Below are 17,940 nucleotides of genomic sequence, written 5' to 3'. Positions count from 1 at the left end.
CAACGCTCTTCCAGAAAGACTGCTGCAGAAAGGAAACATTACCTCTGTCCTAAGCGAGAGGCTTCATGCAAAGCAAGAAATGGATACTACAAAATCATATGGATTTTTCCTAGCGAGCTTCCTTGTCCTCATGCTCTTGGGTGATCTCACTGAGGCCTGTACATGTGCGCCACTAAGTCTGCGGAAAGCATGTTGCCAACATGACTTTGGTGAGTTTTGAAAATGAATATTTTTCTCCCATCCCTTATCACTCCCCATTTCTCTACTTTGTAGGTTTTGCTGACAACATAAATTCTTCCAGTTGTAGCAAAATCATTCCTATGTCATGAAAGCCGAATATTTTTCTTATTTCAGAATCCTTTGTGAATAAGACTAACCAGCACCAATGAGTTTGTTCTGTATTGAAAAATCTGCAATTTAAAACCTCTTACGGGAAAATCTCTCTCACACACTCTCTCTCTCCTTCCTTCTCTAGTGATGAGGGTCCTATTTATGGGTGTCCAGCGGGATCCTGACTCTCCTTCGTATATAGACATAAATAAATTTTCTATTCGGCCTGTTCAGGTAAGCCTCTCATCTTCCTGAAACATATGACGAAGAGCAAGTTGGCAGATATTCAATCTTTTGTGAAGGGATATTGTCCCTCTCATGACAAATTCTCTTGACTTACTCTTGCCCTGAATTATTTTTCTTTCTGAAGGTATTCAAGGATTCAGGGAGAGCAGTAAATGCACGGGTTCTCTACTCGCCAGAATCAGATTCTTTGTGTGGATATATACATGATGGTCCGTTCCAAGAAGATGACTACCTAATTTCAGGTAGAGAATACCAATAAACTAGTAACAACACAATTAATACATATATAAATTAAAAAGGATGGCACATTGCATACCAATACTTTCAACATTATCATTATTCCTAATCTAGTCTATGTTATTTCTTGGTCACTTTCCATCCCATTTTTGGAGGGATAAGCAAGTGTCAGTGAGGTATTGTCAGTTCTTGTAGAGATATGAAGCTTGCTTTACAAGACTACAGATTTTCTGAGAGAAGTGGATGGGGTGGCACAGTGGTTTAATGACACTGGAACTGCTGGCCAGAAATGGTCTGCACTCCGGTGGTTAGAGTCCAGCTCTGTGAGACAGAGTGAGATCCCATAACTAGATCCCTAGCTCCTTCACACCCAGCCATTCAAAAGTGTACAACATTCAGTGGGAAACCTGCATTTCTGTGTGCAGAAAGCAGAAGTCAAAGCTGGACCTGGCCAGATGCAAGCCATTGTGACATGAGGTGAGGCGAGACCAATGGATGAGCCCAGAAGAGCCAGCAACCCGAGCACTGCTTCTTTGCTGGTGTAAAGCTAGTTTGCCACCAAGGATATGCACTCAAGCATCAAATAGATGAGCTAGCAATCTAAGCTGCCAGGCCTACATTGAGTCTAGTATGCGTAGATTTCCCTGACATTGTATGCCATATGCTAAACAAATAATAAATGTTGAGAAAAGGAGCAATTTGGCTTATTTGGAACTGACATCATTCCCTACTTAACATGTAGAGCAAACACCAACAAATTTTCAAGAGGTTTTGACAAGTCACTGTGAACAAATCTTTAGTCACATATTGACTCCATTTTTATGTATCTTTTCTATTTCAAAAGGGACAGTTTATGAAAATCGTCTTGAAATCTCAATGTGCAGCTTTGCAAAACCGTGGGATCAAGTAAGTGGTAAACAGAAAAGGAATCCCTCTCTGGTAGGGATTGCAGTACAAGTTGTGCAAACTTATAAACTTCAAGGCCATCGCTGTCAATATGCCAATGCTTGGAGAAAGACAATAAAACAAATGAAGCTGAATGCTTCTTACAAGAAAGCAAATGTTCGGGGCTTCCGGTACGGAGCGACAGCGATGGCGGCTATCCTTTAGCCGTCCAGCTGGGAAAGTGTTAGAGCCGCGGAGCGCAGCGCGCATCAGCTGGCCCGCGGCTCTGAATTCCCTTCCCGGGCAAAGGGAAGGGACAGAGAGTACAAGAGTAGAGGTAGAACCCCTGAACCCTCTCTGGATTTAATTCTAGAGGGGGTGAAAGGAGTGTTCCCTCGGAGCTCTTGTTGTCTCCGCCTCCCAGCTGTTTTTGCTTCCTAGGAAGCAAAAGAAACTGCCGCTTCTATCTCCGTGCTTATAGAGAGTTGGTGAGTAATTCCTAAAAAACTGGACAGAGCAGTTTAAAGGATTTTTTCTTATATAATTTAGGTGTTTATTTTTTTATTTAGTTTTGATTATTTCTCCTTTTTTTTCTTTTTATTACTGTGGAGAAGGAATTAAGATGGCGTTTTGAAAGTGACGGAGTTTTTTTTCCCTTGTCTTTTGTTTTACTTTCTCCTTTTAAGGACTGGACTTTACTTTCGCTTTTGGTATTGAATTCTCTTTTTTGATTTTTTCTTCTTGGTCTTTTTTCTCTGGATTTTCAAGGATTATAGTGTTTTTGCTGCCTCTTTTAAAAGTAAAAATTTTTCTCTTTCCCCCTCATTTCTTTTTTTTGGGGGGGGGGAAGGGAAGTGAGAACTGTGTCATTTAAAATGGCTTCAAAGAGACAGCCGCCTTCTACAACATCCAAGGTGATTTCCTCTCCTATAACTTCTACTGCACAACCACAACAACAACTTAAACATGCACCACCGGCACAGCCACCACCCTCCCCTCCTTGGCCTGGACTTTCAGCACAAGAGGTTAGAGGTATAATGGGAGAGGCTGTAGCTCAAATGAGAGAGGAAATGAAGCAATTTTCTATACAGCTTAAATCAGAAATTAAATCTGACTTCAAAGAAGAGATAAGTGGGATAAAGGATCAATTGGAAAATAACAATAATATTTTGCGACAAGATATACTTGCAGCAGTCTCAGGTTTGGCTACAGTGGTGGTTAAGTTGGATGCAAGACTCGAGGAAGTTGAAGATAAAGTTGATTCCTTTGATGACAAAATTCAAGATGTGGAAAGGAAGGTGGAGACTTCACAAGAAGATATTCTGATGTTTCAGTATAGGCAGATGGAATATGCCTTGAGGATTAGAGGCCTCAAGGAAGATATGAATCAAGATCTGATGGAGGTGGTCCTTACTGATTTGGCTGTGGTTTTGGATATGGATAAAGAAGAATTACGCAGAGAAGTTGAAAAAGTGTACAGGCTTAACTCTTGGATTGCTAAGCAGAAGAATTTGCCTAGAGATGTGGTGATTTATTTTACGAAGAAGTCTCTGCGTAATGAGATCATACAAGCCTTTTATAATAAAAGATTTCAGATAGCTGCCCAAGATGTCATCATACTAAAGGAAATCCCATCAAAAATTTTAAGAATCAGGAAAGATTTTGCTTTCTTAGCTAATGAGCTTAAAGCTAGATCGATGCCATTTAGATGGGAAATCCCGATGGGTATTGTTTTGAGCCATGCAGGGACACGTTATAGATTGAATACGGTTGATAAAGCTAGAGAATTCTATACTTCAGTCCTAGGTGCAGGCTCAACTTTACCTGTTCAGAAATCCCTGAGTGGCAAAGAGGCGGAGCAGCAGTCTGAGGCATTCGGTTTGGTTTCTGCTGGGATGCTGCAAGCTGAAGGGCAACGCCAGACAGAGGTTAAAGAGCAGAGAATGACTCGTGTAGCTTATAAACGTAAAGAGAAGGAGCAACGTAAGAAAGAGGCCAAAGAGATTTCTCCTGGAAATGTATCACCGCTGGTGGGAGGAGCAAGACCCAAGAGTCATGCAACACATGTTGCAATTTCAGATCTCCAAGGTGTCTTCTCCAGGCTGCGGGCCAAGGGAGATGGCAAACAGCTGTTTATTATAAAGCCTTATTGGAGGAGATGATTCAACCATTAGGTGATCTTTTCAATGGCATTTTACAGGGTCAAGAGATTCCTCCCTCATGGCGTACTGCTTTTATATCATTGATTCCAAAGGAAGATCAAGATCTTACTTTACCAAAGAATTATAGGCCTATATCTCTTTTAAATGTGGATTATAAGATATTTGTAAAAATCTTAGTAAATAGGCTTATGAGGGTGGTGCACCACCTTGTGCATAAAGATCAATCTGGGTTCATAACTGGAAGGTACATGAAAAATAATGTCAGACAAATTATTAATTTATTAGAATATTTAGATAAAAATAACCAAGTTCCTGCAGGGCTGATATTTTTAGATGCTGAAAAAGCCTTTGATCAATTGAATTGGCATTTTATGTTAAGAGTAATGGAAGAGATGAATTTTGGTGAAAAGATATTGCAAGCTCTTATGGTAATATATCAAAAACAAACGGCACAACTTATCGTTAATGGAGGTTTGTCAGAGGTTTTTACAATAGAGAAAGGTACTAGACAGGGCTGCCCATTATCACCGTTGCTGTTTGTCTTAACACTGGAAATACTGTTGATCAAAATTCGAGAGTCGCAGGAAATTAAAGGAATAGAAGTTAATAAAAAAGAGTATAAGTTAAGAGCTTTTGCGGATGACTTGGTTATCACTTTGTCGCAACCTACTTATTCTGTAGTAAAATTATTACAGTTGATTCATAATTATGGTTTGGTTTCGGGTTTTAAGATTAATGTTAATAAGACTAAAATTTTACCTAAAAATATGACTAGTCGGGAGAAGCAGACTTTGGTTAATTTGACGGGTTTTGAAATTGTTAATAAGGTAAAATATTTGGGGGTGATGCTATCTGTTTCTAATGCAAAATTATTTAAAAATAATTATGAAAGGTTGTGGGTTAGGGTACAGAGAGACTTGAAGAATTGGGAAAAGTTGCAATTATCCCTCATGGGAAGAATTGCAGTGATAAAAATGAATATTCTACCCAAGTTTCTCTTTTTGTTCCAAATGATACCGATTTTGAAGAATGAGATCAATTTAACTGAGTGGCAGAAAGGCCTTAATAAATTTATTTGGGCAGGGAAAAAGCCAAGGGTTAAGTTTAAAATTATGCAAGATTTCCGTGAGAGGGGAGGACTCAAGGTGCCGAATTTGAAATTATATTATGATGCGGTGGTTTTAACATTAGTTAGTGACTGGGTAAATTTGACAAATTCTGATATACTTCACTTAGAGGGATGGAATTTACTTTTTGGGTGGCATGCCTATTTAATATTTAATAAAAAAATGGATTGGGCTTTTAAATCTCATATCTTAAGAATTTCTTTACTTAGGGTTTGGAGAAAATATTATAAAAGTGATTTCAAAGTACCATTATGGGCTATACCTTGGCATGCAATAGAAGGAATAAAAAGAGGGGTTAAAATGGATATGGTGTCCTATAGACAGTTACTTAAATGGGATGGACAAAACTGGCAGTTAAAATCACGGGAAGAGTTAGCACAAGAAAATATTATTTATTCTTGGTTCCAATATAGGCAATTATTAGACAGATGGAAGATGGACTGTAAGGTGGGTTTTCTCAGAGAAGATGAAAATCTTATTAAGCAAGTGAAGGATCAAAGACAAACCCACATTAAGAGGATTTATGGGGTTTTAGTTGAATTGGATTCAGAAACGGAACTAATTAAAGATTGTATGATTAGATGGGCGCAGAATTTTGGTGAGCCAGTTCCATTGGACACCTGGGAAACTATTTGGGTGAGAAATGTCAAATTTACACAAGCACAGAACTTAAGGGAGAATTTTTATAAAATGTTTTATAGATGGCACCTTGATCCACAAAAAATGTCTTTTATGTACCCTGACTTACAACCTAAATGTTGGAGATGTGGTTGTATGGACGCTACTTATTATCATATTTGGTGGTCGTGCAGAGAGATAAAAGCATTCTGGATTAAGATATGGTGGAATATCCAGAGAATTTTTAAAAGGAGGGTAAAATTTACTCCACAATTATTTTTGTTAGGTATAGTTATTGATTGTGATACAAAGGAGGTTATATTGATGTTAAATTTGATTACAGCTGCGAGGCTGTTAGTAGGACAATATTGGAAGAAGGAATCTTTGCCTACATTGCAGGAATGGTTTCTTAAAGTGTCTCATTTGGCGGAAATGGCAAAGATTTCGGCTTTCTTAAAGGGTCAAACGCAAGAGAAATTTCTTGCTGTTTGGGATAAATGGATAAAATTCATACAATTTAAATTTGATATAAAAAATACTATATAGTTTTTTCATAATTTTTAACTTTATATATATATATATATTTTCTATTTTATATTCTCTTTTTTTATAAATATAAATTTTTTTAACTTTTTTTTAATTAAGCCTATATTCTGCTCTGGGAGGCCCTGGGGGGGGAAGGGGGGGTTTGGGTAGGGGTGGGGGAAGGGGGGTTTTGTTGGGTAATGTTTGTTTTTTATTTGTATATGTTGTTTTTTGTTTTTGTATTGTCTTTTATTTTCTGTAAAATTTATAAAACTCTTTAATAAAAAAAAAAAGAAAGCAAATGTTCTAAACAAGATGGGCAGCAAATATATCTAATAAATGAAATGAAAAAAATATTGATTTAAGAGTGTCATTTATTTATCAGATGTGTATGTTCTTAATGTTGTTCCAGCTTGTTATATACAAATGATAAAACATCCAGAGTAAATATCATTGATAAGGCAGGTAAACAAACACTGTACAATTTATTATCTTAAAAATAGTTTTCTGAAATACAGCAATACTATGATAATTTCCCAACAACTCACAAGTTAATTGAATAGCAAGGTGCCATTCAAGTATGGAACAGCTCAGTTTTATCACTTTCTGTAAGGGTGAAGTAGGAGAAACCATCTTTTCTCCAAAGGGAAAATGTTCCCTAGGATTGGTGCTATGATGGAAAGACATAATCTCCTAATCTCCCCTCAGTCCCATTTACTTCATAGAAATCTGGGATTGCTGTGATTATGATCTATGTATTGTAGATGTCAATCCTGGTTGGAGAAGGTGGTCCTGAAGATACTGTAGTGCCAGCTGTTGAGTCCTCTAGTCAACGGCGAATGAATACAGCACATTCTGTAATTCCAACAGCCCTTTATTTCAGTAGTTCTCTCTCCGTCACAGCTCTGAGGCTCGAAGGCCTCTCTGACTCCTTTAATAGAATCCCTGGGCAAAAAGGTAACATTATGGCGTGCTTCCACGCCTCACGCATGGGCACGAAGCCGGCGCCACTCAGTTTGGTCCCGGGCAGTTTGCAACTGCCCGGGACCGTTGCAACATCCCGAGCCTGCCTTTGCAGGCTCAGGACACAACACCCCTTCCCCCCCGGATGAGACTTATTAACTATATAGGTAGTTATACGCGACCTCAACACAAGCGTGGTGTGCCAACCCAAGAACCTGCACATCTGTTGCAGCTGTTCACTAGCCATACCACAGAATGGTACCGGGCTATTGTTTTGGAATTAATTGCCCAATACTCACACTCCCAGTTTTCCAACAACGGCAGGTACCATCTCACTTTCCTTGCTTTGACAACAGGGTTACAAAGTTCTCAAGGTACTTGGGAGATCTTTTTACTCTCTGTGACCTCCTCAGATTCTGAGAACCCCCTACTTCCTCTTGTGCAGCGGATGGAGTGGAGTTGCCCCCTCTTTCAAACCCTGGTAGTCCCCATGAACTGTGTTGTGTTGCCTGGTCTGCTTGCTTGCCCACTGGGCTCGTCAGACCAGGACTTTGCTCCCCACTGAACCTGGTTGACCTGCCTAACTGTAGGCTCTCGGGCCCCTCTATATGCCTGCCAATGTTTGGCATTGCTGTAGAATTCTCCAAGTCCATAATGGACCTATCAAGGGAATGCATCCCTTCACTCCCAAGCCCCGTAATGGGATTGTCTGGGGTTTCTGCAGTGCCCCAATACTCAGTTGCCCCCCATTCTATGCCGGAGGTGCCAGAATCAGGATTTGCCTCTCTGACTACCTTTCCTGTGTGAAGACTTCCTTTTGGAAGCAGTAGCAGTACTGGGCCAGCTTGACTGTTTATGTGCCAGTTCTCTTGCAATGTTTGGGTTATTTGGATGCTCCCGGTTATTCTCCCTGATTGGAGTGATGAATGGTAGTTGTGAGTGATGAGTATGCCCCCTGGGTGACTCCCTGGCTGGAGTAGGCACTGGTGCCTGTATTATTTCTTGTTCCCCTGAATTCCTGTTTGGAACACTTGCGGAACCCTGGAACAGGCCTTCTTCGGCCTCTCCGTTTGGCCCCGGCTGCTGCCAACACCCTTCCCGTTGCCCATAGTGGTCCCCCTCCCCCCCTGCAGAAAGCCCAGGAGTTGAAGAGGGTAAGTCCAGTCTCGTACGCAGCTGATCGATATGCCACCAAAGGACACGACCGTCGTCCAAGGAGACCTCGTAGGACAATGGACCAGTGACCTTGCATACTACAGCAGGAACCCACAAGTGACCGGGCCCATAGTTCCGGGTCCATATGGGGGCACCCACTTGCAGACACTGTGGTGCCCTGGGTTGGGTGACCTTAGGAGGCAGTCTGTCCGGGTGCAACCTGTCAAGTTTAGTGATCAGTTTGTGCTTCCAATGGAGTTCAGCTGGGCTCTTCCCAGTGGAAGTTGAAGGTGTGGTGCGGTAAGCAAGAAGAAAGTCTGCCAACCTGTGGTGCCAGTCCCCGTAGGTCAGTTTCTTTAAAGCATCCTTCATGATGCGGACCATCCGCACAGCCATACCGTTGGTGGAAGGATGGAATGGTGCAGAGGTGGCATGACAAATCATGTTGGCCTGCAAGAAAAGCCTGAAACTCGAAAGAAGTGAATTGAGGACCATTGTCAGACACCAGGAAATCTGGGAGCCCATGTGCAGCAAAAATCCCTCTCAGTACTTGAATGGTCTTGGCAGCAGTGGTGGAAGAGACAGGTACAACCTCAAGCCACTTTGAATAGCTGTCAACAAGGACCAAGAAGAATTGACCCTGAAAGGGCCCAGCGTAATCTACATGCACCCTAGTCCAAGGTGACTGTGTATCCTCCCATCTATGCACAGGAGCCTGAGGCATTTCAGGGCGTGAGCGCTGACACAAGTGGCATTCATGCACTTGAGCCTCTATTTCCCTGTCTAACCCTGGCCACCATAAATGGGTATGCACAAGCACCTTCATTCTGACAATGCCAGGATGACCCTCATGAAGGGAAGCCAAGACCCTAGGTCTCATTGAGGTAGGAATAACAACTCTGCTGCCCCACAACAGACAACCCTGAAAAGTGGATAACTCATGCTTCTTGAGCCAGAAACTCTGAAACTCAGTACCTGAACAACTCTCAGGCCATCCAGACAAAACCCAGGACAATACATGAGTGAGTATGAGATCCGTGGCTGATTCAGTAGTCACATCCCTGGCATTTAAGGGTGACTCAGGCACCGCCTGAATGGAAAGAATGTTGATGGCAGGGGCAGGGTCAGCCTCTACTATTTGTAAAGGTAATCTACTAAAACCATCAGCGTGGCCCATTTCCTTGCCAGGTTTGTGAACCAAAGAAAAGTCATAGGCTGACAGAAAGATGGATCATCTCAGCATTCTAGGAGAAATGATATGGGGAGTTTGTTTGTTTGTAGTAAACAACCCCAACAGAGGCTTATGGTCAGTATAGATCGTGAAGTGTCTGCCATATAGAAAATCATGGAATTTTTTAATTCCAGCAACAATGGCCAAGGCTTCTCTGTCTATCTGAACGTAGTTTCGCTCAGCAGAGGACAAAGTTCTGGAGTAATATGCAATTGGAACTTGAGTTCCATCAGTTCTTAAATGGCTAAGTACAGCCCCCACCTCATAAGGGGAAGCATCACAAGCGATGCACATAGGAAGAGTTTCATTAAAATGTGCAAGCACATCATTTGATGTAAGTAAGGCCTTGACCTCATTGAACCTTTCTTCATGTGCTTGTGACCACTGCCACACTGCCTGTTTGTCTAAGAATCTATGAAGTGGCTCTGCTACATTAGCTTTATCAGGTATGAATGCATTGTAAAAATTCAAGAGGCCCAGAAAAGCTTGTAACTCAGCTTTAGACTTAGGCCTAGGAGCTTGCAGTATAGCCTTTAATTTAGACACAGCAGGGTGAATACCCCTGGCATCTATTCTGAATCCCAGGAAATCTGTAGAAGACAATCCAATTTTGCATTTGTCTTTTTTAAGTTTTAGACCTGTTTTCCTGAAACCCAGCAGAACAGCCCTCAATCTCTCAGCTAAATTTTGAGTGGATTGTCCTGCTATCAGGACATCATCAAAATAGGGGCAAACCCCTGGTATACCTCTCAGAGTGTTTTCCATTACACTTTGGAAAATTCCAGGAGCTACATTTATTCCAAATTGTAGTCTTTTGACCTTGAATGCTCCCCTATGGGTTACAATACTCTGTGCTTCAGCAGCAGCTTCATCAACAGGTAACTGTTGATAAGCCTGTGCTAAATCCAGCTTTGCAAAAACACGCCCCCCCCCCTTTGAGGGAGGCCAAAATGTGGCTGACTACAGGTACAGGATATGCATGCTGTTGCAATGCCTTATTTAGTGTGCATTTGTAATCTGCACAGATGCGAATGTCCCCATTAGCCTTGAGAGGCGTGACTATGGGAGTTTCCCATGGGCTTGAGTCAACAGGTTCTAAAACACCTTACTAAATCAATTTGTCCAATTCAGCATCAATTTTTCCTTTCAAAGCAAAGGGTACTCCTTGCTTTCACCCTAATGGGAGTGACAGTGGGGTCCAGTCTCAAGGAAACTGGGGGGCCTTTGTATTCTCCCAGCTGGGGGCTGAAGACATCTGCAAATTCTTTGCAGACTTGTTGTAGACCTAATGTTTGCAAATTGTGTAACTTGTATTCCCAAGGCCTCAAACCAATCGAGTCCAATGAGACTCGTTCGTTCACCCCCAACTACCAATACATCTAATGGACCTTCAAAATCCTTGTATTGTACTTTAAGGGTGGCCTCCCCCTTAACACATACCTTGGAATTTTGGAAGTCCGTTAAGACTATATTGGATGGCCTAAGCTTGGCCTGGAACCCACTGCTAGAGCAAATCTTTCTGAATGTGTGAATGAAGATAATTGAAAGTGTAGACCCAGTGTCTAGTTCCATAACCAATGGAACTCCTTGCAACTTCACCTTAAGTGACAGTTTCTTTTTAAGTGGCCTATGTGTGCCTGTCCTATAAATGCTTCTTCGTGAAGCACAAAAACCCACCCTGTTTTGGCTGGGGACCCAGGTACCTTTCAGGCGCAATTCTTCTCGGGGTTGTACCTTCTGACGGCCCAGACACACAGCTGCTATGTGGCCTTGCTTTCCACATGCTCTACAGGTTGCAGAACGGAACCTGCAGTCAGTCCTCTTGTGGCGACCTCCACACCCGAAGCACTTGGGTACAGCTGAAGACTTTTCTTTGCCTTCCTTCTGCTTTCTTTCTTTGGCTGGGTAAAGATGATCCACCTCATCTTCAGGATCTTCTTCCGAGCTCTCCTGGACTCCCTCATGGTGCATGGAGATGGCTTCTGGGTTGTTCCTGATAGGCCTAATGTTCTTGACTGCCCTACTTGCTGCCTCTTCTGCAGTGACCTCTCTCAAGGCATCTTGGAATGAAATGTCCTCCTTTGCAAAGAGTCTCTGTTGCAAGTCTCTGTTCCTAAGCCCACATACAAATCGGTTTCTCAACCTTTCTTCTAAATCTTTAAAATCACAAGGCTCAGCTGCTCTTCTCAAGGCTGCAATGTATTCTTTAGCTGATTCACCAGCTCTTTGATCCCTCTGTTCAAAAGTGTGTTTCCACGCAATAACAGACAACATGGGCTGAAAATGTTCCTTCAATAATTTTTTAAAATCTGTGTAAGTGACAGATTCAAGAGGAGCAGGGGCTGCCAAATTTTCTCCAAATTCAAATGCATCTTGACCACAAACACACAGCAAATAGCGGCCTTCAAGCCATCTTCTCTTACTTGATTTACTCTAAAGTAATTTTCTACTCTGGCCACATAAGACTCCCATCTTTCTGGGTGAGTGACATCGAATTCAGACAGTCTCACTATCTTCGCCACTCTTGCTTCTATGCTAGGAAGGGGTCTATCAGCCAGCTTACCTCCAGCAACGCTGCACTGGCAGGCCAGGTGCTAAGTTTAACGCCATCTTCTCTCCAGGACTCTTGGGGGTAAACTTACAATTTTTCTTTTTTGTTTTTGTAAGCCATCCCACCTTCGTCGCCAGTGTTGTATCCTCGAGTCAACGATGAATGAATAGAGAACATTCTGTAATTCCAACAGCCCTTTATTTCAGTAGTTCTCTCTCCGTCACAGCTCTGAGACTCGCAGGCCTCTCTGACGCCTTTAATAGAATCCCTGCACAAAAAGGTAACATTCTGGTGTGCTTCTGCACCTCATGCATGCGCGCGAAGCCGGCGCCACTCAGTCTGGTCCCGGGCAGCTTGCAACTGCCCAGGACCATTGCAACGTCCCGAGCCTGCCTTTGCAGGCTCAGGACACAACACCAACCATGTGGGGCTCTACTAGACAAAACCAGTCCTTGGATTTTCACTCAGAAAATTATCAGTAATTTGTGCAGGGCATTGAACACATTACCCTCTCACGGCAACTGCCTAAGATAGGAGTTAAACTATTGTAAAACAGTCCCAAACTTTGCAGGTGATCTAAAGGATAGCAGGCTGATAATAACCCAAGCTAATGAGCAATACAACAGTACTAGAAGTGGGGAACTACCCCAAACAAAGTCCTGGAAAAGGTCATTAACTATAAAACCAATGTTGTTCCTGTCCCCAGCCTGGAAATAAATCCTGACTGAAAGGGACCCTCCCAAAAATGCAGTTTCTCCAGAGTTTTGTGGTTGCCTTGTCAGTATTTACACCCACAAAGGAATGCTTCTGATGGGGTGGTTTTCTAATGGGCCAGATGTGGGCTGTGGCTCTTAAAGAGGGGGCGTATCGCAGTCTCCTTCCATGTGTCATCGTGTCCCAGCTACTGGCAGCAAAGAAAGGGAGATCTCCTTTTCTGTATCTACTGTAACATTGGAACATCTGAAGAATGTCTACAAGGGCATCCAAGGTACAATGAAAATTCAGCAGTGCAATTTAGTGCAAACATTCAATAAGCAACTGAGCTGTCTTTCTGAAGGATATATGGAACCTGTGCACCGAGGCTTCTAAGGAGAGAGAACTGAATACAAGGATAGGTAGCAAAAGGATTCTTCTGCTAATATGTAAGGCTGTAATCAGAAAGAGACTTACTTGCAATCACTTGACCGCTGGGACATTGCAATGGCTGGAATACTAAAGACCCATCACCAGGACCCTTTGCCCAATGCTGCCACAAGTTTAAATGGTTGCTGAACAAGAAGTCATAACCTGGGAACCAACATTTATATTCATGGGGTCTGAGCTCTGAGAAATCAAACTGATACAAGAGAGAATGATGAGGTGCCTGAATCAGCAAAAAGAAAAAGAAAAAAGAAAAAGAACCGCTTACTCCATATAATCTATTCCCCAACATAGATGCAGGCCAAGCACACAGAGAAATGAGGGGCACACCAAAGAATGATTATGTAAAGAAAACATAGTCATAACTCATTATCTTTTGCCCTCAGTTACCTTTACATTAAGAACATAATCCACTGAGATCTCAAATCTAATAGTATCCTCTTCTTGCACCTGTCCAGTCTTGGGTACAGTGCCTTGTTCTAATTTGTTACACCAGCATAAAAAAATTGATCATCTACGTCTTTTTAAATTTTCTTTCACGGGGTCTTTTATTTTTATTTTAACTTTTTAATCCCTTTTAACACTGCATTTTTAACCTACCTATTTTTATCCTGTTTTAACCTATTATTAATCCTGAGTCCATGTGCACTCCTGCCTCGTGCTCACCTCGTGCACCATCGGTGTGGTGTGTGGGTGGTGTCGTGGTAGCCGCGGGGCCTGCTTAACACAGCGGGGCTCTGTGGGACAGGCGGAGGCGGAGATGGTGCTGGTGGGGAAGCGGCTGACTCTGGGTGCAAAGGTGGCACGCATGGAGCACGGCAGATGCCTGACCTTCCTTGGGCCGGGCCAGTTGGTGGCCTGGCCGGTGCTGGACCTGTGCTGCCGCTGCCTCATCCTGTGCCTACATGGCCGCCTGAGAGTGCCTGGCCCGCAACGCCTGCTGCCGCCTGGGCCTGCCTGCCATTCGCACCCTCCTGCCGCCCCCCCCCCCACTGGCATCTGGCTCGGAAAATGCAAGCGCTGCGCCATCGTGTGGCGTGCGGGTGGCACAATGGGAACTGTGGGGCCTGCTTCACATAGTGGGGCTTCACGGGACAGGCGGTGGCGGAGGTGGTGCTGGTGGGGCAGCAGCAGGTGCTGGGTGGGAAGGCGGTGTGCATGGGGCACGGCGGATGGGTGAGCAGCCAGCCAAGCTCCGCATCATCCATGCCTGCAGCATCGGGGCCGCGGTCCTGGTGAGCTGACGGCGCAGGTTGGGTTCCCGTGAGTCCCCGATGGAGGAAGGCAGGCAGGCAGGAAGGCAAGTGCCGGGCCGCGGCCAATGCCCTACGGGAGGAAAGGCTCTGCCGAAGAGTGGCGGCGGTGCTGCTGCTGAGCAGAGAGTGGCCAAAGCTGGGGGGACGTCAAGGGGACCCCACCTGTGCCCCTCCCGGGCTGACAATGCTGGATGGGGGTTCCCTCTCAGGAGCCCAGCCGAGCCAAGCTGGGCTTCCCGGGGCGCGAACAAAAACTGGCCTCTCTTGGGCATCTCTCGGCAGCCCGGGGCGAGCGGCACCACTGACCGTGGAGAGAGACCACCTTGCTAAAGTCTCCAGGCTTTAAGGGCTCCACCCAGACCCTGAAGGGAGTTAGGGGAGGCTGATGACCCCCATGGGGCCAAGCTGAGCTTCCCACAAGTGGCTGGGTGCTTCTCTGCTCCAGGGATGTCCGAGGGGCTTCCGAGTCAGGCCCGGATCAGACTTGGGCTTTCCTCAGTACAAGTTAAGATCAGATTTCCTTGCAAGCAGAAGGGGAGGATATTCTATATAAGTTCACACATATTATTAGGCCATAGTTTCCTGAGCATGCCCCAAACTGACTTATTTAAGACATACACTATGTCATAAATGTTGCTTTGCAATGACTGGATTCAAACATCACTTTAAGCATTTATTTTGGGTTATACATTGCTGGCTGTGGAATTCTGGGAGTTGAAGTCCACATGCCTTAAAATTGTCAAGGTTGAGAAACACTGGGTTATAGTAACAGGTATGTAAAAATAACAACACAGAGAATGGTAAATCATAGGAAACTTTAATGAACTGTATTGACAGAACTACACCATGTATCATTTTTTGTATTATTAAAGCTATTGTTATATATTACTTTCATTAGCAAACCATCCCATGACAATGGATCATGTAGAGAAGAACATGAAGAAAAGAAAATATAGTGAGGATTTTCTACAATACGGTTTTACGTCAATAATTGCAGCTGGAAATGAGAAAGCACAATGTGTCATTTGTTGTGAAGTCCTATCAGCTGAATCTATGAAGCCGAACAAACTGAAACGACATTTTGAGAGCAAGCATCTGAGCTTTGCTGGCAAGGATACCAAATATTTTAGATGCAAGGCTGATGGACTCAAGAAAGCCAGACTTGACACTGGTGGCAAGTACTACAAACACAACATGGCAGCCATTGAAGCTTCATATGTGATGGCACTAAGCTATGAAACCTCACACCATTGCAGAGGAGTTACTGTTGCCAGCAGCCAAAGACATTGTTCGACTTATGATCGGAGATGAATTTGTGATGAAATTGAGTGCAATTTCCTTATCTAACGACACTGTCTGCAGAAGAATAGATGACATGTCTGCTGATATTCTTAATCAGGTAATCCAAGAAATTAAATCTGCTCCACTTCCAATATTTAGTATCTAGCTTGGTGAATCTACAGACGTTCCAAACTGTTCACAGTTACTGGTTTACGTGAGGTATATTAATAATGGCGACTTTAAAGATGAGTTTCTTTTTTGCAAACCTCTTGAAACGACAACTACTGCACGTGATGTATTTGAGACAGTTGGTTCATTTCTGAAAGAGCATAAAATCTCTTGGGAAAAGGTTTGTGGTGTTTGCAGAGATGGTGCTCCAGCTATGCTAGGATGTCGCTCTGGATTTCAATGTTTGGTTCTGAATGAGTCAGCAAAAGTCATTGGAACTCACTATATCATTCATTGGCAAATATTAGCAACAAAGACGCTGCCACAAAGTTACAAGAAGTAATGAAAAGCATCATAAATTCTGTCAACTTTGTAAAGGCGAGCAGTTTAAACAGTCGACTGTTTTTGCAACTGTGCAACGAGTTGGATGCGCCGAACAATGCTCTGCTATTTCACACTGAAGTGAGATGGTTGTCAAGAGGAAAAGTTTTAAAATGTGTTTTGAGCTTCGTGATGAACTCAAAATGTTTTTTAGTCGGAAAGCAAGACCGCACTTCAAAGCACTTTTCAGCGATTAACAGTGAACTGCAGAAAATAGCTTACTTGGTTGACATCTTTGCCATCTTGAATGAGTTAAATTTATCACTGCAAGAACCAAATGCAACGTGCCTCGATTTGTCTGAAAAGATCTGATCATTCCAAATGAAATTTCAGCTTTGGCAATAATAATTGGATGAAAATAAAATTTACATGTTGCCTATCTTATCTGCTTTCTTTGAGGAACATAACATAGAACCAGACAAAAGGATTACGATGATAATTTCTGTGAAAGAACACTTGCACATGCTTGCAGATGAAATTTCACCATACTTTCCAAATATACCTGACACCCCACTTGCACTTGCCAGAAGCCCATTCACAATCAAAGTTGAAAATGTTCCTGAGACAGCACAAGAGGAGTTCATTGAACTTATTAACAGCGATGCAGCGAGAACTGATTTCACTGCAATGCCAGTTATAAAATTCTGGATCAAATGTTTGCAGTCATATCCTGTTCTGTCTGAGACTGTGTTGCGCCTTCTTCTTCCATTTCCAACAACATATCTTTGTGAAACAGCGTTTTCCAGCTTGTTGGTTATCAAGTCTAAATACAGAAATAGACTTGTTGTGGAAGATGATTTTCATTGTGCTCTTGCAAAGACTGCCCTGAGAATTGCTGATCTGGTGCGAAAGAAGCAATCTCAACCTTCGCACTGACATTGGCTTCTTATGCATACTGTTGAAAAATGTAGCAATGTAGTTTACTGTTGTTATATTAAGACCGTTACCCATGCTACACCATGCTTCAAGACAAAATTTCATTTATTTGTAATTAGAAATAAATATTTAACAATATATAATTACATGTTGTTTTTGTGATTAATCACTATGCTTTAATTATGTTCAATTTGTAACAATAAAAATACATCCTGCATATCAGATATTTACATTGCAATTCATAGCAGTAGCAAAATTACAGTTATGAAATAGCAACGAAAATAATTTTATGGTTGGGGGTCACCACAACATGAGGAACTGTATTAAGGGGTAGCAGCATTAGAAAGGTTGAGAACCACTGATCTACATACTGTGGAGTGGCTCCCTGAGGCCCCAAAGTGGAAGCGGATATTTCTCTCCTTTAAACAGCCCACCACACCACTGATGCTATTTAAGATGAAGGCTTATCTAGCCTCTTTTCAAATCTCTCCCATCAGAGTTTTCTTCGAGGAAAGGGTTAAACCCTTAATTGTTAACCTGCGGGCTCCCAATGTTGCTGTCTCTTCCACATCCTCAACCCAGAGAAAGGGAGAGGGAGAAAGTGGGAATAAGCCAGCACTTACAGAAGATGTACTTAATAGCACAGAAACTGGGCTCATTAATGCTTTTGGTGCTCTCCCAAGGAGTGAACAAGATAATATACTGCTCAAGTTAGAAAATCTAAAGAAATCCTTATTGGTCACAATCGATACAGCTGAACCACTTATTGATTTGGTTTCCCCTATAATTGAGCCTCTTACTTCCCCCT

At 42.8% G+C, this 17,940-nt stretch overlaps 1 pseudogene; it reads left to right on the top strand.

The window, feature by feature from the left end:
* The first annotated feature begins 477 nt into the window (after window positions 1-477).
* Window positions 478-17,132, top strand: LOC120308108 (annotated as a pseudogene).
* Window positions 17,133-17,940: the final 808 nt, after the last annotated feature.

Source organism: Crotalus tigris, unplaced genomic scaffold (assembly GCF_016545835.1).
Source record: "Crotalus tigris isolate CLP2741 ecotype Arizona unplaced genomic scaffold, ASM1654583v1 scf7180000017868.301814, whole genome shotgun sequence".
In the NCBI taxonomy this organism is placed as follows: Eukaryota; Metazoa; Chordata; class Lepidosauria; order Squamata; family Viperidae; genus Crotalus; species Crotalus tigris.
The sequence above is the reverse complement of the archived record's forward strand: the minus strand, read 5'-3'. Positions and strand labels throughout refer to the sequence as shown.